Raw genomic sequence first — 5,513 nt, forward strand, 5'->3', positions numbered from 1 at the left:
AAATAGTGCATTTCTTCCTCTCACCTTGCTCCTCTGGGGTTCCCTCCCACGCGTGGCTCCCAGTGGATGCAGGGAGGGGCTGCAGCCCCGGAGCCCCGGCGGCTTTGCGCGAGCGCCCGTGCCTGGTGCGGAACCGCGGCCGGCAGAGTTTGGGAGTGAGGATTATTGATAATTCGCAGCAGCACACATAATTGATATGGAAAGGGAGTATCATCCTCATTCAGAAACAATTAACTTCCCCCTCCAACACAGCAGTTCAAAGAAGACTCAGCCTTTTAAATATGAATGAGCAGAATTTCAAAATATGCAACTATTAGCTATTACAATGTACACATGGAGTAGGATTTTTTTTTTAATATTCTTGTGGCTACCAAATTTAAGTGTGACGTGGATGCAGATCTCCAGGAGCCCAAGTCGTGCATGGATTCCAATCACTTAGAAGTGGGAAGGGGAAAATGAGAGCTTCACACTGCTCTTGGATTTTATTATTTTATTTGAACCACAGCCTGATACAACCCAAAAGTCCAGTTAATTCCTGGTTCAAGACAGACAACTGAGACTTTACAGAACATACAAGAATTAGCAGAAAACACTCATTCCTAATGGACATCCAAAAGGAAACGCTTTCGCCAAAGCTCAACAACGCTGAGGAATTCAACAGACTCTTCTGCAGCAGCCCAATGAAGATTTGTACATTGTTAATTTGATTGCAGAAGGTGCATGTTAAATAGAAAAGAACTGAGTTTGTCACTGTCATCTGAATCCATTCAGTCAGTGCAACAAAGGTATATTTAACTAAAATATGAAACAGACTTGCTAACATCACATTATTTTCTCAGGCTTACAAAGTTAAAAAAAAAATTAAACTGAATATAAATGACTTTGAGCATTTTTTATGACACCCACAGCCTAAGTGATCCAGATAATGTAATCTAACCATCATTAGAAACCATGAAATTACAATTCCTCTGGGATGGATATTTATCTCTCTGTTACATACAGAAAGGCGATTAATTAGTAGCTCTTTCAGTGTTTAACATTACTGTGTATGGAGGCTGATTAAAATCTAACTATAGAACAGCTATGATAGCTAACACGTAATCTGGGGAAAGTTTAGCTGGGGCACAAAGAAGCACCTTAAAAAGAAGACTTAAAAAAATGCACTCTTAGAAGTAGGTGGCTTCAAAGCCAAAACACAGACTTCCTTCTAATTTCTATTACACACAGCAATCATGACAATTACTGAGATTTCAAAAACCTCAATATTCAAAACAACTAAACCCACGTCAAATATTTTTGGAAAGTGGTACAATTCATAGAATGCCCTTTTTTTTTTTGAGAAAAGTGTACAGAACACAGTCAGGAAGGGAAACACATTGTCTTGAATATCTTATTCTGAAATTTAAATGGGAGGGTTTGCCAGGGTGTGTCTCTGTATGTCCTGTATGGACAGCACAGCGTGCACACACTGTGTGGGCTAAATTCATATTTCTGGTGTAATTTCACTGGCTCGTGTGGAATGCACCAAAGATGTGTCAACGTGTGTGTGCAGACAGTTTCCTCCAGGATCTCACGGGGGAAAAGAGGACATGGATAATTTCACTTTAGAAGGAATAAACAGAGGCAACTTTAGCATGTATGCTTCCCAGAGCATTCCTTTTGTGAATAAAAATACAGAAGGAATTTCACACAAGGGTGGCTGAAAAATCCCAATTCACTAGTTGTTATTTTGAAAATAATTTCTTACTTTGGTGTCACTGTATCTAGGTATGGGAACTTAGAGGTTTGGTCTGGTTGAGAAGAGGGAAGAAGCTTTAAAAGCAAATGTGAACAGCTCAGCAAAAACTCCAAGGTAACCCTGGTTATATTTAATTTTTTGAAACTACCAGCTGAGACCACAAGTCAGTATTGGACATAGGTTGTATTTTAGTGACAACACACAGAAAGAAAGTAGAAGTGCCTTTAAAATGTAGTGTAAAGAAAGGACACTTTACCACCCCCACAGCCCCCCAGTTCAGGTCCCAAAGAACTGAGCCACTGATTCCTAATCCTCTCCATTGCATCAAGTATTGTGTAGATGCTGCTCTCTTCTGGCTGCCTACACAAATTTTAATATGTAAAATGTTAATAAAAAGTGAAATAAAAGGCTGTGAACAATCAAAGATGGCTTCAAAGTGCTGAGGGCAATGGAGGCACCTCTGAGGCCTTGCTGAGGGGAGGTGACCTATAACCAGTCAACTTATAGTTCTGATCCTACACCACACGGGCCACAACCTCCTTCAAAATTTCCCTCCTCTCTTCCTGAAGACCTCATTCAGGATGATCCACGTTCATATTTGGAAGCAAGGGAAAGGCACACACTTATTTTTCAGGAGAAAATGATGATGGAGATGGGTAGCACTGTCTACTGTGGGCAAACCATGCAGGGCAAGGGGTACAGCTGTGATGCCGTGGGGTGTGTGTGTTTGGCCATGTCACACCTCATGGCAACCTGAATATCAACAGCTCAGTTTTGTATTCTTACAAAAAACAAGGACAATGAAACCCAGTGAAAAGATTAAAATAAAAAAAAAAAAAAAAGAAAAACATCAAAAAAATTCTAAACTCCCAAGCGACCCTTGCATCAGGACAAGGATCATTAAGCTTATCCAGCACAACCAAGATGCCAAACCAAGTGTATCAGGGGTCACACCACCCCTCCAGAGAGAGCAGAGGAGGAAAAACATTTCTTTGAATAGGTTGGGGGTAGAAAATAAAGAGGTCACCATTACATGCCATTGCTCCACTGTGGGACACAACAGGGTAGAACATTACTGGAGTCCAAGATGACCCCAAGATGGTTGACTTCTTTCCTCCCTCTAGGTTCCACACTATAGACATGTCCCTGTCAGGCACTTCTGACCACTGTCTCTGCAGATTTCCTCAAGAAGATCTTCTGGGTCACTCCTGTGCTTTAGAGGAGGTACCACACCCTGCTCCATCCATCTCATGTGCCCATGTGGTAACATCACATAACCATTGTCTGCCTGAGAAAGAAGGAGCTGCTCTGAGGGCAGGTGACACCTGTGGGTAGTGTGAGTTCAGACTGTCCAACAGCACCCAAGTCACCAGTCCAAGCTGCAGGACAGCTCAGGCACTGTGTGAAAGCCAAAACATCTCATCCTAGAGGTAGAGGATATAACCAACACTGATCTAACCCTACACTAGTTCATTGTCCTCCTTAAGGCTCTTAAAAGATCAAATCAATCTTTAACTTAAGTGATATCTGGCTATGTCCTACATCCCTGGAGCTCTGCTGACCACGCAGCCAGGACACATGGCCAGGGCTGAAGCCTTATGAAGGTGAGAAATGCTGTCCCTGTGACAGACCAGCTGCTTGTGGTGGCTGGTGATGTGCACTCTGTGCCACGTGTTTGTGTGGCACTGGTTTGCTCCTGCGGTGAGAAGGAGAGGAAGCGCAGTCCTCACAGCATCCGCGGGACTCGCAGGGATATCTGTTACAATTCATTAAGTAGTGCTCTAAGAAGTTACAATAATAACATTTCAACACAGTTTCCAGAGGGAGTCTCAGAAACTACAGGAAAAGCTGACAAGTTTCAATCCATTTATCAAAGCACTCCAAGACAGATGAAACAGAAGAGCTGCTTAGTGAGGAATGTCTCTCTTTCTGGGTGTCCAGAGCATTTCAGTAAATAAAAAGCTCTTTAAAAATAAGTCAATACAATGGAATCCCTTTTGCCTTTTGCCAGCACTTGTATTACACTTGCACCCAAATGACCCTCCTACCTATAATACTGCAGCATTTACATACACATCAAATGGGTGCTTTTCACTTACATAATACATTTAATCCAGGGATTACAGAGCACATTATATATTAAACATTACACCACCTCGTGAGGTTAGCATTAATGAAATTGTGGTGGGTAAACTGAGGCACAGGCCAGCTTTATTACTTGCCTGTGGTCCAGAGGCAATCAGCAGAAAAGTCATTAAGATGCTGTTCAAACAGCAGAGACACATATGCACCTACTTGAATGGGTAAAATAAACTGATCCACGTGTTCTAAAGCAACTTCAGCTGCTCATCTGGAGACATTCAGGTCTTGATTTTCTGAGGGCAGGAGAACAAAAGGCAAATAGGAAACGTCAAAAAGAACAGAAAGCAAATGTTTGCTGTTAGAAATATATTTTTTCGTATGACAAACTGTTTACACAAAACAAGAGGCATCCAAGACTGAAGGACACTTCAGATGATGATCTCTAATAATTTGATTTTCTGAGTAAAGATTTTTCGAGACCTGCAACAGGGGTTTTGTTAGGTTTTTGTTCAATAATGTTGGTTTATATTTAGCTTTCGTATAGCAGAGAAAAAAAATCTTTGGTTAAGGTCTTTGAGCCAAGCATCTAGGATGAAATTTTCAAAAGCACTCAACAGTGGCTTTTGAAAATAGAATTAGGCTAGTTGCTGAGACAAGCTTTGAAAGCCACCCCCTACCTCCTTTAGCATTTTAACTGAGAGCTGATTTCCTCAGCGATGTTCCCTGTTTTAGTCTCCCCATCTCATGGCCTTCCCCAGTATTGCTGAGGCAAGTTGGATTTAATGCCAGGAAAGCAAGCAGGAGACAGGAAAGGAGGGAGCCTGTGGTCATGACCTCCCCAGCAGGTCTGCTGCCCCAGAGTGCTGTAGCTGGACACAGGGATGCTCCCTGGGTGGCTCCCACTTTCCAGCCAGCCTTTGTTCTCTTTGTGGGAGCCCTGGCTAATAGAGGTGTACACCCTTCGCCCGATGGGTAGGTGAGGCTATAATTACCTCGGTAATAAGGTCTGATTCTTCCCTGCTCTGCACCTCCTCAGCTGGCCAGGAATACTTGTCTAAAGTGGGTGCAAAATGCTACCAGATCAGAAAGATGACATTTTACATCAATGGAAATGACCAGGTGTAAGGAACAAAGGCCTACAATAACAATGCTCTCAACTCTGTTGTCCTTTAATTAAGTAGTTCCTCCAGCAATGACACTAATGAGGCCTTGTTTCCTCAGGGTTGGATTCTCTAGTATCTAAATGGGATGTGAGCTTTTCCTGGGGAGAGAGGCATTTATAATTTCTTCCTCCTAGGTAGTGTCCAATTTGGGTGGATGTCACACTGCAGCCTCTCTTGGTGAGGACGCCAGTGAGGACATCTCTCCTCTTGGCTGCTGATTTCCTGAAACCGAAAGAAATTTTTGAGAGCTCTGCTCTCTTATTACATTTGGCTGAGTTTGGTCAAAGGCTCCAACTTGGCAGGGGATAGGAAGACAAATTCATCAAATGAGACAGAGCAAAGACATAAGCCTGTTTCTTCTAGGAAGAGAAGATTAAATATTATTTTTTATTTAAAAGCAAGTTTTCTAGTGGTGTGGTAAACTCACAGGGTATTTTTTTGCTTCCTTGGAAGGCACGCCTGGCTGCAACTCCTGCAAGCAGTATCAACAAAAGGAGTATGTACAGACAAATACATGCAGGCAGGACATG

The 5,513-nt window shown here is 42.5% G+C and overlaps 1 protein-coding gene across 2 annotated transcripts in view; it reads right to left on the reverse strand.

The window, feature by feature from the left end:
* Positions 1-475: 475 nt before the first annotated feature.
* Positions 476-5,513, reverse strand: part of VTI1A (vesicle transport through interaction with t-SNAREs 1A) — a 259,604-nt gene continuing 254,566 nt past the window's right edge. For both annotated transcript variants that reach the window (XM_005416371.2, XM_005416370.2), the window contains one exon: positions 476-5,513. This exon is cut by the window's right edge and continues 6,351 nt beyond it. The gene's annotated coding sequence lies outside the window, so the exon portion shown is untranslated.

The sequence above is a fragment of the Geospiza fortis genome, unplaced genomic scaffold, assembly GCF_000277835.1.
Source record: "Geospiza fortis unplaced genomic scaffold, GeoFor_1.0 scaffold130, whole genome shotgun sequence".
NCBI classification, from domain to species: Eukaryota; Metazoa; Chordata; class Aves; order Passeriformes; family Thraupidae; genus Geospiza; species Geospiza fortis.